The following is a 15,476-nucleotide window of genomic DNA, read 5'->3' as shown; positions in this document are numbered from 1 at the left end:
TTATGAAACATTCTAAATAAATCATAACGAATAGGATTGTAAATAAATAAAAATAAAACCCAATAAAGATCTTGGATTCCCGACACTCTATGACAAGCCAAAACCTTCTCTTCTACCCGTTCCATTTGGGAGTGTAAGCCACATATTAAAGAGTTTTGCTTGAGGACAAGCAAAAATTCAAGTGTGGGGATATTTGATGTGTGTAAAATGCAACATATAAATTACATCAAATGAGGCATAAAACTAACCCTTTTTAAGTACTAATGTTGGAAAAAGAGTGGTTTTGTCTTCCTTTTGTATTTTCAGGATTAAATGAGCTCAAATTAACAAAAGAAGCAAAAAGGCAGCTAAATCTAACATAAATACAAGAAAAGGAACATAAGTGGATTGCCCGACCCCTCGACAACATCCTCCCAAGCAAAACAGAGAAGGCAGAAGACTGAACACGCCATGTGCTCAGCCAGCACGTGGCCGTGCCCAAGAAGCAGCAGATAAGACAAACCTATAGAAGCTTCTATTGCCCACCACGGGGCCGTGCCCAGTGAACACGGGGGCGTGGCGAAAGTACTGCAGGCGCATTAATTGTAATTGCGAATTACAATTAATGAGGAGAGAGATTGTCAGACGGGCACGGGGCCGTGTCCAGCGGACACGGGGCCGTGCCCAGGCTTCAGTTCAGCCTATAAATAGGAGTGCTTGGTTTCATTGCAACACATCCCTTGGCACACCACCTCTCTCACACTTCATCCACCACCCACCACCATCACAACACCATCATCTACCACCATCATCCATTGTCCATCATAGAGTGTGTGAGTCGTCTCGGGATCCAAGATTGATCGTAAGAGTTCTTGACAATCAAGGCCATGTTTGCCTAAGTCTCTTACATCACTTGGTGAAGACAAGTGTTTAGTATAATACTTTTTATTTTTAATCTAGTGCACTTTTTATTTGGTTTTGTATTAATGACTTTAATAACTAGTTGCTTATGTTGAAGGTGATTCTTCCTTATCGTTTGTCCGTGGTGTCTTGGCATTATTTTACTGTCTATATAAAATAAAAGATTTTCACCATTCATATCTCCACGGTCTATATGGAGGTATGTTGGCTACCTGGCCGGGGGTTAAGGGAACGGTTTGGTAAGGGTCTTGCCCTTGTTCAGCGTTTAGAGGTCCTGCAAGGGACCTGGGTCAAATTTAGTAGGATCTCCTTCAATACCAAAGGTATTGGATGGCGGGGATCCAAACTCTTTGACCCCCTCATAAGTTAACTACTATTAATACTATAACCCGGCTATTTAGGACTGTATCCCTGCTGACTCAGACTACTTAGTCGAGGGTAACGTCACCTCCAAAAGAGGGGCCTACCATAATTTGCATTAATAACTTAATTCATTATCTTTCAATAATCCAACCCTTTAGGATTGTATCCTTGCTGACTCAAACTACTGGGTTGAAGGTAACGTCGCCTTCAAAAGAGGGGCCTACTACAATAACTAAGATAATCTCTTAAACAAGTGCAAAAGTGCGAAAATAATCAAAGGTTATACTAATACACGAGTCGGATCCAAGTGATTCATCTTGTCTATCTGTTTTTATTTTTATTTTTATTTTTCAGCATTTAGTTAGTTTTATTTTCCTAGTTTAAAAATCTTTTCTAACATTTTGATTTGGTTAGACGTTGAGGATAAACCGGTACTAAAAGCTCTTGTGTCCTTGGACGACCTCGGTATCTTACCAACACTATACTACGTCCACATTGGGTGCACTTGCCCATATGTGTGTTTAGTGTTAGTAAATATCGTGTTTTATTAATTTAAAACTTGGCTAAAAGTGTAAAAAGGGCTTAAAATATACATCTAAAACATATACACACTTGCACGCATCACACCCCCGAAGTGTAAAACTGAAAACAGTTAAAAGAAAAGGGGGACATAAACTCACCGTAGTGCGTCTTGAATCGAATCTCAAACTCTGTCCGCTACACGACAACCTACAACGTACTAATGTCTATTAGACGAACGGCCGTGCCTTGGCTTAGAGTTTAGTATTTTGAGTCACGTTTCTTATATTGTTCCGCGTGATAATTATTTGTCAAAATAGTTAATATTTTAACTTAATCATATGTCATGTTGGGATATTTGTTCGTTCAATGTTCTAGTAACTCTTGTCTAGAAAATATTTACTAAGTGTTGGATTTTCGGAAAATTTCGCCATGGTATCCTTTGTAAATGGAGGTGTCCATGCTTAATAGCATATCATTTTCTTTTACATATATCCCGTAGATCGTTCTCAAATAACCAACCCGACATTTAGACATGCAAAGCATTACTTATGTTGTTTTAGCTTTATTAATCAATATTGGAATTATAAACTATACTTTTATAATTCTATTATGTATTATGTATTAAGTTAATTATTATGGGTCAAATTATGAAATGGGTCAACCGAATGATATAACTGCCATATGGTTTGTCGGTTAACAGATAGTCACGGCGGTTACGTTTACGGCTATATGTATACACATATTTGTAAACAGATTCTGTACTTTTGGTTGTTACCATTTTTCGATCAATACAAAGACTCTTATTTAGAATTCTTGTTCCTGCATATGATTGTATACATGATGTATGATTCTTGATTCTTGTGTCCGAATTCGTTCGTTAATAATCCGCTGTCAATAAAGTGGTATCAGAGCATGGTTACGATTCTCGGACGATGATTGAATACCGCTGCGCGAATCGAAAAGAATCAAGAATTTATGAAAACGATCCAGAATCTTCAACACCAGTGTTGAAGAAGTAAGAGTGAAACAGAGGAAATCATCGCAGAAAAAAATTAAAGAAGAAGATTGATCAAGAAACAGAGGAAGGTGAAAAGGAAAAGGAACTACGAAATGAAGAACATGGATTAATTTGATTCATATATGACACCGAGTTCTTACTCTGATATATGAATGGAGATAATACGAACGTAGCAAAGAATTGATCAATACTCTGTTTCAGTGATCGAAGAAGAAAAAGAACGACATATGTAGGACTTGATTAATACAAAGTCGAGAAACAAGAGACGAATCAGATTTAAAAAGGATGACAAAGAGCGAAAACATGGCATCGCAGAGAGGAACACAAAACAATCGGCTCTGAATCACAGGAATTTTGATCAAATAAACAACCAAAAGTCACATCAATTTTGATTTACTGCACAAAGAAAAGGAAAAGAAGAAACAAAAAAAAATGTTTCTTCTTATGTTTGCTGTATGAAGACAAAGGAAGAGGAAGAAAACTCAACAGAGAGTATTTAGGTTCCAATGAGGATGTGAAAGTGAAAGAAAAGAGTAACAATGGCGGTAAAGATAAAGAGAAAGAAGATGGTGAACGCGATAGAAAAAGTCGGGACAATAAATATATCAAAAACAGTGATAAAGATGAAAGAAGTAGAGACCGAAAACTCAGACAAGAGGATGATAGAGATTATATATATAAGGAAGAGAAGAACGCGCGCGATTCCAAGTACCGAGACGTACCCGAAGCCAAACGCTTACGGGATGATAGTGTTAGGAAAACAAATAATCAAGATGGAAGTCCGGTTTACGATGATCGTAGATATTAGGATGATAAAGTTAGTAGAAGAGGCAAATAAGAGTGAAAACACATCATTAAGAATGCAACAATCAAAATTTCAACTCAGCCTATGGATAGGGAAGAAACAAAAAAATGAAGGCTTCAACTTAATCCTAAACTAGTTACATAAAAGTCTAGTTTAAGGGAGGGTATTGGAATTATAAACTATACTTTTATAATTCTATTATGTATTATGTATTAAGTTAATTATTATGGGTCAAATTATGAAATGGGTCAACCGAATGATATAACTGCCATATGGTTTGTCGGTTAACAGATAGTCCCGACGGTTACGTTTACGGCTATATATATACACATATTTGTAAACAGATTCTGTACTTTTGGTTGTTACCATTTTTCGATCAATACAAAGACTCTTATTTAGAATTCTTATTCCTGCATATGATTGTATACATGATGTATGATTCTTGATTCTTGTGTCCGAATTCGTTCGTTAATAATCCGCTGTCAATAATCAAAACTGGACTATTTTCAAGGATTTTTATAAAATAGTTAACCTTCTCCAAAAATTCCCAAATTTTTTACAGAATGTCTCACACGATCCAAATTTTATTATGTAAAAATATCGGGGTCCAGTCCATCACCAATATTTTATAGAAATTCATTTACCCGACTGCAATCAGATTTGTTACTTTCTAATTGCAGTCTATGGAATAATTCACTAAAAATTAATCGTAAGTCCGATTGACGATGAGGATCACCGTGATAACAGTGACCATCTACAGTAAAAATTCCATGAGCTGTTTCTACTTAGTTTTTAAGTTATGACTCCGAATACAACACACTTTTTCTACAGTAAAAACACAGCTTGAGCTGCTGTCCAAAAACAGTCCTTTAAAAATAGTAAACGACCTCGAAAAATTACGATTCTAGTTCCATTTGATCGGTTGTTCAAAAATACATAATTTAGGGTTCAGAAAATCAGTTTTTCGATTTATAATGGTCCAGTTACAGCCTGTTGAAGTCGGCTGAAAATGTAAATCAGCATGTTTCTTGTTCATATTTCTTGTTTAAACTTTTTAGTGTTCTTGTAAATTTCATCATACTACATATCTTGACTAAGAACAAAATGAAGCAAGGTGTAAGACTTACTACTAGCACAAGGCTAGGGTAGAAATTCTAGTGTGAAGATGATGGGAAAAGACGATGTAAAAGACTAGAACAAAGCTCCTTTGAATGCCCTTCAACTTGCAACCTCCATGGATCACCTTCAAAGCTTTGAATGGGACTTGATAATGAAGAAGATGGTGATGTGAAGTGGTGGTGATGGCTTCGGCTATGGGGAGCCGAAAATGAGAGAGAGAGTGAGTGAGGAGTGAGAGTGAATTGAAGGTGGTGATGATATAAGGTGCATTGGAACTCACTAAGCCACTCTAGGCAATCCTAGAGAAATGATTACTTAGATTTTTGGCCAACCACAATTAAGAAAAAAAAAATAAAATCCAAACAAAATATATGGTGATGATGATGGCCGAGATTTGCTAGGGGGGGGGTAAATTGTAAAATTTGATAATTAGTGGGTAAATAATTAGGAGGTTAAGGGTATTTTCTAGAATAGTGAGTGCATGTCATGTTCCTATAGTGTGTGGGGATTTTTGTGACCATAATTATTTAAGAGTAATGAAGTAATGTTTCTGACAAAATTTCGGTGTCCCGGGTAATGTCCGGTTGTTCAGTTACGTACCGTTCCGTTAAAGTGTTAAATTGTACCGCATTGTGTCTTTTATGCATCTTTTTGTAACGAAATTAATTTCCAACACTTAGGAAAGCGTTTAGGACCATTTAGTCGATTCTCTGTATAATACGAGTGTGTTAAAAGCTGAATTGTTGCTGAAAATGCAGAATTCTGTACTTAAAATGAGTTTTAGGCACTTTCCGGCACTCAAACTATCACCTAGTGACACAGTCTTATGGTCCTCACTTCCCTACACTCCATACTCGTGTAGTACCCTGTCCCTGGCTCATACTGGCCTCAATATAGTGTCTGTCTATGTGCTGGCATTGTCAGCACGTGTCTGAGTTATCCGCATACTATGCTAACTGTGCTTTGTGCATCAGGTTTGTCACTAAGAGTCTGTATAAAATAAGTGGAGTGACTTCATGTGAAGGGATGCACATGTATGTATGTAACATAACACAGTAAGCAGTTTAAAGTGTCAGTTGTAATCAAGCACAGCTATTAAGCATATAATTAAAGTTAACTAATTTGTACAGTACCTGTAATTGTGAGGGTTGTCACAGCAAGAGGGTGAAACCCTAACATCAAGAAATCAAGCAATTAAACCTGAATCAAAGGAAAAATCTAATGCATTAACCCTAAATTCGAGTAGCTAATCTCAATTTCTGAAGTGGTAAGTTTAATTTCTCGAATCATGATTTGTAGGATGAGGGGTTCAACCCAATCTCGAATTCTTATGTCTAAATGTGAGAAATTTGAGTTAGGATTACCTTCTAGAACAAGAATCTTGTTTGATTTTAGGTTATTTGAAAGATTTTAGTAAAAACCCACTTATTGAATGTGTGATATGAATAGGATGATCATGTAGTGTCATGCATATGAATCATTGATGAATAATTCTGTTGATGATGTATAAACACTAGATAAATTGATATAGAATGAGGTTTGCTTGATTATTGTTGAATAATTAAAAGAACTAGCTTAAAAACATGTTTTAGTTAGTTGGGTAAATGTCCCGAAAATGCGAAACCCGCCAAGTGTTTGATGAAATGCTTAGAAGAATAATATGCGTAATTTGGAAGAAGAATGAATGAAATTTAGCTGAACTAAATAAGTGAATGAACGTGTTGTTATAGGTGTGAAAGAAGAAGGTTCCAACACTAGGAAATCGGAAAGCTCACAAGATCGAGGTACGTTCATGTACACCATATTCTATTATGTAGTCATTTGTATATTATTCCCAATTGTATTGTGTTGTATGTTAAAATTGTGATATTTGAATCTATGGTTATTTGGAAGTATAAAGTAAGATCCGTCATAAATGGATTATGAGAAATGAATAAGTCATGGAGGAGAATGCATTATATCTGGTTCATTCTAGTCGAACCGGGTATGGGAAGTTAAGTTTGTAACGAATAAAGGTCTACTTGATCTGTCCTTTTCGGATTGGAGTGTAAGTGTATGTAAGGAATATGTTCGTTCGTCATGAACGAATCGAAAGGAAGTTATGTTTAAAACACTAGTATCCGTCGATAGCGGGTATGTTAAGAAAGGTATGTTTGGTCTCTACATTGAGGCGAGCATGTAATGAACCGTCTAACGGTTAGTAATGTAGTAGAAAGATGTAAGACCGTGATAGAGACGAATCGGTTTATTAATTAATGGTGTTAGCAAAGAGATACTAACTCATTTGTTTATGTTGAATGTAGGTAAATCCTCAACCTAGGCAGTTGGACAATTTGGAATGAGCACACTTGATCTACGCCCACTACACGCTTCCGTCATAAGTTATTTTAACGTGGTCTAAACTTTTGGTCTTATGTACTTTGACTTATGTAGTATTTTGATGTCTTTATGGTTTGGATAAAACTTATTAGTGGTAGTCTTGTTGTAAACAACGTAAACGTTCCGTTTTGGGTTTTTGTCAAGGGTGTTTTATGTTGAAATGGTTTACCGTATAAAACAGGTGTTAATGGTCTATGTACGAACGGGTCATGCCGGAAATTCTAAAAATTTATCCTCCATGTTAAGATCTTTTGAAAATGATAAGTTAGGGGCATTTTAAGTTAATAATAGGCAAAATTAACTTACGAGTTAAGAACACATCATGACAACTGATCTCAAATACGTAAAGTTATTTGTTAATGTTATAGATCCAACAACCTGAGGGTTTATTAGAGATCAAGTTGTGGAATGAGACTGAAGCCCATGGAAAAGGGTATATGAAGGACACTTAACTTAGTTGACTGGATATCCCAAGATCTAAGTTCAATAGGATAATTAACTCATATGCCTAAAGGTGGTCACTGTGGGGGCATAAATGATATGAATAAGCTAGTATATATGGTTATACATACCCCCAAAGTATAAAAGGGTGTTTAAATACATCCTAGTCTATTCCTATGATATTCAGTGACAAAGAGTGAGGTTAAGCATAATACGTGGTAAATGATTAGGATAAATCATGATAACCACAATGCTTTTAATGATCTAAGGAGAATCACCTATGTTAGAGAGAACTGGGGTCGCTTCGAATGGAATTGAGGGCACAATTCCTAGAGCTCTCGCAGAACCAAGAAAGTGTTCCACGACCATTATTGGACACGACTATGAGGAGATGACCCGGCTAAGGAGAGTCTTGTGTGAAGTGTATTGTCGTCTACACAAACGGAAGACGAGTTCAAAGACATCAAGATCTACTCAGAGCTAGTGGGCTAAGTGCATTTCATGAGCGAATGTTCAAACGCTAACACCTACCTATTGTATGCAAAACTCTGTCGAGGTTCCATTGGAAATTTTATGTGTTTTGAATGATCTCCATTCATGTGGGGGATTATTGGAAATTTAGATGGTTTGAATGGATATTAATTTAGTGAAATTATAATTTAGTAAAATTATAATTATTTACTAGACTCTTCATATGGGTGATAAACTCTTAAGTAGAGTTTTATGTCAATTTATTAGTTTTTATTAGAATTTATGTCTCTAATAAAATCTCTAATAAAGTGAGACTTTTAGTAGAGTTTTTATGTCAATTTATTAGTTTTTATTAGAGTTTATTTCTCTAATAAAATCTCTAATAAAGTGAGACTCTTCTCCACCCCATATCTCTTGTATGCAAAGTAGGTTATGTACATAACTTGATGAAGCTAATTACAAGTAGAGAATTGAAAGTGGAATTTTAGAAGAAAAAATTAGAAGAGTTCTTGGATATACTTGAAGATCCATGTGTTGGGTACTTAATTAGAGAGATATGTTTTCTCTATTCGATTTCATCATCTTCATATCATTATTTTCCACAAGTTCTAACACTATAATTTTATCCGCTGTAACCTCGGGCGCGTGGCCATCTCCAGCAGTACATACTGCTTCGGCTGTTGTACCCTGGGAGACAGACGCGTCTCTTTAGTATAGGCGCGAAATTTGTTTTAAGGGAAACGTGTTGAACACGTGCCTCAACCAAAATCGTCAATGTTTTAGTGTGCTCTTTGTTGCAATCAAGGAGTATTTTTCAAGACTCAAGATGATGAACACTCGAGTCTAAGATGCTATCAAGTGCTCTTTGGTATATATAATTATATTTTATATTCCTTTTATTTAATTACTGCAACTGGTATTGTACTATGATATTTCCTACGAATAACGAGAGTCTCGTTAATATATATTTTGTGATTATATTTTATAAAAGGTGAACCTGGTTCCTACACATACATTATACATATCATATTCAAATGCATATTTGAAACATATTTCTACATAATTGACTAATTAATTTACTGCTACTTTGAAACATATAATGTCAATTTATGTTTTTACATTTAATTGAACACCAAATATGAAAAATAGTAGCATTAATCAGAACCGAAGTAATCTCCCTAACAACTTGAAACGTATTTAGAAAATCCCAAAACTAACACACATTTTTTATCTGCATAGAAACAACATAAGTAAACATAAAATCTTGTGTGTATATGTTATAGTGTTGAAGACAAACAACAGAGCAAAAGATATGAATACGTGTATGTACTAAAGTTTATAGAAATGGAAAATTAAATTTAAAATAATATGCTTTTCGGGTATTATTTTGGGTAAACGGGCCGGGTATCGGGTGGGTATCATTAAATCTCATACCCGTACCCATACCCAACTATTTTTATATTTTTAATCCCATACCCGTCGGGTTTCAGGTATACCTGGCCCGTATGTTTCGGGTTTTGGGTATATCTGTCGGACTCAGGCTTTTTTGCCATCCTACTTGAGTGCGGGTAACTTGAGGGTTTTTTTTTCTTTTTTTAATGTGAGTGACCAAAGTAGTTTTCTTTTCTTTTTCCTTTTTTTTAGGTTTTAAGTTTTTACCCTTAAACTATATATATTACAGGTCTATAACCATTAAGTTTCAAGTTTTTACGCTTATACTATATATATTATAGGTCTTTAACCCTTAGGTATTTAAGTTTCAGTTTTACCTTTATACTGACGTTTTCCTTATATAGACGTTAAGATTTTTCGACAACGTTACTATCTAATTTTTTAAATAGAAGTTTGTGCGTTATGTGGTTTTACATTGTGCTTTGCTAGTCATGCTGTTTTTGTAATTTTTTTTTGCTTAGACTTGGTATAAGCTGCAATACGCAAGTGTGGTTCAACGTAGTTTTTACGGTTTAATGCCCCGCTGTAATACGTGGGTCCTCAGTCGACTTAGTTATTTTATTTTTTATGTTTTACATTTTGGTCTAAATGTGTGTACGTGGTTCAATGTTTCTACATGTACTTTTAGTTAGGTTTGACAGTCACGCCACGCCACGACGCACGGGTCCTAAATACTATAATATTAAAATAACAAATATGGTTTGCCAATAATTTATAACGAGATAGTAGAAATAGATATACTAAATAAAATATAAATGATAAACAAATTTATAAATTCTAGTAATCAAAATAGTTTGCAGTAAAGAAAAATAATAATAATTTAAAAGATAACAATGAAGAATCTTGAGCACCAAGTTTTATTTACTCTAATATACATAGAAGGATTGGAGGAAAATATGGAATATGGATGTGTCACGTTTATTCGTAGAGCCGTGACTATAGATGGCTACAAATTACCCTACCTTCGATACAAAAAAAAAATATAATAATAATAAAAATAAAATAAAATAAATTCTGATTATAAATAACCAAGTCTAATTCCCATATATATCGCTTTTGGACAATCTAGTTTTCAAAGTGAATGGCAATCCGACCTGGTTCGGGCCGGATATTGTTAATCTCAGTCTCATATCCGATTATAAAATCGTGTCTCATACCCGCTTTAATACCTGTCGGGTGTCAAGCATAACCGCAGGTATCGGGACCCGTTTACCCAAATAATAAAAAAATTATGAATAAATCTTATATACACCCCACACACACTTTTTATGTACTATTAAAGAATTCGAAGTTAAAAGGCTTAGGTATCTTAGGGGTAAGATAAGACTTTGGACCAATAGGTCCTGGGTTCGATTCTCACAAGGGGGGTTTTCCCATATTTATTGGGTTTCCTCCTGAATTGGTGTATAGGCATTATGCCTAGTGGAGATGGATATGATCGGGTGGTTCTGTTGGTGACACGATGATGCTCCAGTGGTCCGTTAGTGATCCAAATTTGCCGTTAAAAAAAAAAGGCTTAGATATTTCATAAACACAACAAAAAATTTTTATTAACTAATTTAATGTAACTTTTATATTTGTAATTGACCAGATCAACTATATTTATCTTATCGCATACAAAAGTTTAACTATTTGTGACCAAATCAACTATATTTATCTTATCTCATACAAAAGTTTAACTATTTGTGAAGAAAAAAAAAAAAACCTCGGCTGAACAAAAAAAAGAGATTTTAATTCTAGTAGTTTTGCTATTTTAAAAATAATTTTGAATATTAGTTCGGGTATATGGTTCAGGTAAATAGGTATATGGTTTCGGATAATCAGGTCGGGTATCACCTAATCTCATACTGCATCCCATACCCACTACAATTTTTAAAGTTAATCTGATATCCGACCCAATACCTGTCGGATTTCAGATATACACATCCCAAATATTTCAGGTTTCAGCTTTCAAATATACCCTCGGGTTTTTTGCCATCCTATGACAAAGATCCTTTAAATACACCACTTGGCGTTCATTCTACTCGCATGGTATAAAAACTATTGCTTATATTAAAACTAGTTAATACACTGCTCACATTGCGGGGCGATGGCCGAACAATGAGTGAGTGTTAGATAGCTCATTGACACGAAAAACAATTAAATTGAGTCAACAAATTAAAACAAAACACTTTTATAGTTTTTATTAAAAAAAACTAAAACAATTGCAATATTGTAATTTTTAACTGAGGGAAAGTTGTATTTTTTTACTGGGGGAAAATCGTAATTTGCCAAAAGCTAAAGTGATGGTAGTACTGTAAATTTGATCCAGGGGCAAAATTGTAAATTTTCACAGGGGCAAATTCGTAATTTTGAACTTGGGGTAACAACGTAATATAAATTTGAACTAAGGGCACAATCGTAATTTTAAGCTAGAGGCAAAATCACAATTTTATTTTGAACCGAGGACAAAATTGTAATTTTGAGTTGGGGGCAAAAGCATAATTTTATTTTGAACTGCGGAAAAAACGTAATTTTAAACTGAGGGCGAAATCATAATTTTTTAAATGGGGGAAAAATCACATTTTTGAACAGATGACAAAATCGTAAGTTTTAGCTGGGGGCAAAAACAAAATTTTATTTTGAATTGGGTGCGAAAAGGTAATTATGAGCTGAGGGCAAAACCACAATTTTATTTAGAATCGAGGGAAAATCGTAATTTTGAGCTGGGGACAGAAGCGTAATTTTATTTTGAGCTGGGGGCATAACCGTAATTTTAAAGAGGGGCAAAACCATAACTTTAAAAATGATATAAAATAATAAACTGGTTGGTCCAATAGGGGAGTGCCAGGCAAAATCGTAATTTTGAATTAAGGGCAAAAGCGTAATTTTGAGATGGGGACAAAAGCGTAATTTTAATTTGAGCTGAGGGCAAAACGGTAATTTTAAACAGGGGTGAAAACATAATTTAAAATGGATATAATATAATAAACTGGTTGGTTCAATGGGGAAGTGCGAAGCAGCTGCCTGTTCCTCTAACTTCTAAATGTATGTATAGGAAATTATATTATGTAAAAGACAAATTTTCGATGTTTGTGTTAAAAATAATAGTATACAGTATTTTATTCAACACAGTAAGTTATAGACCATGTCTTATACGGGTTTAAGGATAAAAGATGAAAGGCCTTTGAATGAATATAGATGACTTGAGATTGGAATTTTACAGATATAAAATGGATTTAAGGATAAAACATGAAAGGCCTTTGAATGAACACAGATGCCATGAGATTGGAATTTTACAAATATAAAATAAGCAGTTACTATTAAAGTGTTACAATACTATAGTTAAATACAAAACATCATTCCACTAATAATTAAAACGTTGCAATATTTCAATTAAATACAAAAAAAAAGCATTTACATTTGTCAAAACAATTGTTCTTTCCATCGCTAGCGTTCTCATCTAAGAATTCCTAGATTTTCTTGTAACCTAAGAGGATCTACAATAAGCCCATTAAAAACACCTAAAAACATGTCCAGTCAGTCAGCTGACACATCAGAAAAACACTCACCCTTCAAAAATATCAAAAACCCACCCAATAAGAAAACACAAAAACACTTAAAAACATTACCACATCATCACCACCTTTTTAATTTTTAACCACACATTTACACCACTTATTCTCTCTCTCTCTCTATATTATATATATTAAAAGTACATGGGTCCCACCATTTTGTTGTTTTTAGTCGTTTTTGCAGACAAACATATCTAAAAAATGAGGTACAAAAACAAGGTCCACAATAAAAAAAAAATGGATTATATGGAAGAAATGAGTAAAAACAACACCCAAAAATGTATTATTGTGGATGCTCTAAGGTACATAAACGGAAAAGGTAATATTAGTATCAGAGTAGCACCTTCAGAATTCATATTCAAATTTCACATTCGGGTTTCAAATTTAGTACAACACAATACAAACATAACACTATAAAAGTAACAGTTTAAGAGCCATGTAATAACGAATTTAAGTAGGGGTGCAAATGAGCCGAGCTGAGCCCAAGCTCGACCATGCTCAGGCTCAAACTCGAGCTCGATTAACTTATGAGAGCTCGGGCTCGAGCTCGGCTCGTTCGTATTTTCTCAAGCTCGAGCTCGGCTCGTTTATTATCTATTAATTGATATATTAAATAAACGAGCCGGTGACAGAACACACTAAGTGTTAAGTTGGGGGTGGTGGGCGTCAAAGTGATAGTTGGGGGTAGCAGCGGCAAATGACCAATAGTTAAAGGTGATAAAATTCAATAACCCTTTACTAAATAAACTTTAGGTTCAAGGTCGGCTTGTAAACTAGTTTAAATAAGCTCGGCTCGACTCGGCTCGACTCAGCTTGTTTACACTAAGTCTAGACGAGCCTAACGAGCTTCACATTCAAGGCTCGGGCTCGATAAAAAACGAGCTTTATTTTAGGCTCAAGCTCAGTTTGGGCTCGATAAGTCTCGGCTCGTTTCAAGCTTTTTCTCGAGCTGATCTCGAGTAGCTCGCGAGCCGTTTGGCTCGTTTGCACCCCTAAATTTAAGTCTCCAACTACGATATAAATAAGACCTAAATCTATGCATATAAGTTGTTATAGAGTCAGTACCTTAATCACATAGAGTCGAACTTGAGTAGTTTTAATGTCTTTCTCGCAAACTGTGATATTGTCGCCTTCGTAAAAAGTGACTCTGGTTTAAAAGTAGCATAGTGGTCTAGAGAGCTGTAATGTTCCGTATTTTTCAAGCTTTTTACATGTTATTTGTAATTCGTATTTCAATTTTAATCCTTGTAATTCCGAGACTTGATCATAATGGAAACTATATTTATATCATCATTTTTTAATCATACTTGCATAATACGTAAACGTTTCGCGAAGACGCATTTTTAAATCAAAGCTGAGCCATACATCGAGATCATATTTTATTTGAAATATTATTTATACGTGCTTTAATATTACACATGCTTGAATACACTTAAAACACCAAAAAAACATGCTTAACTATTTGTTTTGCGCACCAAATAACCAACAAAACAACCACAAGGACCAAAAATGAAATTTCTCTCCTCCTAACTCTTAACCAACTCATTTAAAACCACAACCAACCCATTTAAACCCCAAACCACTTATCTTACTTATAAATACCAACCCCTAACACCTTCTAAACACTTTCACCACTTCTAAATCACTCTCAAACACTCTCTAATCTTCCGATTCTTCCACTTTGAGTGGAAAGTTCAAGAACTAAAATAGTCAGTTTTAGTCTTCCTTCTTACACTTTTCTTCTTGTTTTTCTTCTTCTTCTTCTTCTTCTTCTTCCTTGGATAATCTCTAGGAGTATTACCACATGTTTACCAAGGAAAACAAAGTTGGTTTACCACCATTTTCGAGGTACAGGTGAGGATTTTTTGTTGAACTGTATAAACATATTCATCTTTACTTTGTTTTTGGAACATTTTCGCACCAAACCAAGTCACCAACAAACTTCCATGTTGAAGGGCTTATGTTAAGGTTTGGTTCCAGAAACTTTAAGGTTCATATGCCTTCTTTTAAGTTCTTGTAAGTCTCTAAGTAATCTTCAAGTGATAAAGTAAGGAAATCTACACCTAGCCTCCAATCTCGCAATGTTGGAAGTACTCGTCTAGGAGATACCTCACTTGGTTACATAGCAAATAGATAGTTTAGTTATGTTTTTCATACTTGTATTCATGATCATTCGAATCATCCATGTGGTGATTTTAGTTTTACCCTACCTCTAATACATGATAAATACATGGAAAATACATGACTATAATATACCAATTAATATACATATATAATACTTTCAAAAACCGAACCATAATATCAACCGAAACCATGATTGACTGTTATGTGTTAAGGTGGAAATCATCTTAGTTTTAGACTCTTTATTTTGGACTTCTAATGGGTGTAACACTCATGAAAAATACAAACTAAAATAGTGCCCAAATAAGTATCTAGGTAAGATATGTTTTAT

This window comes from Helianthus annuus, chromosome 16, assembly GCF_002127325.2.
Source record: "Helianthus annuus cultivar XRQ/B chromosome 16, HanXRQr2.0-SUNRISE, whole genome shotgun sequence".
NCBI lineage: Eukaryota > Viridiplantae > Streptophyta > Magnoliopsida > Asterales > Asteraceae > Helianthus > Helianthus annuus.
This window is presented reverse-complemented; position numbering follows the sequence as displayed.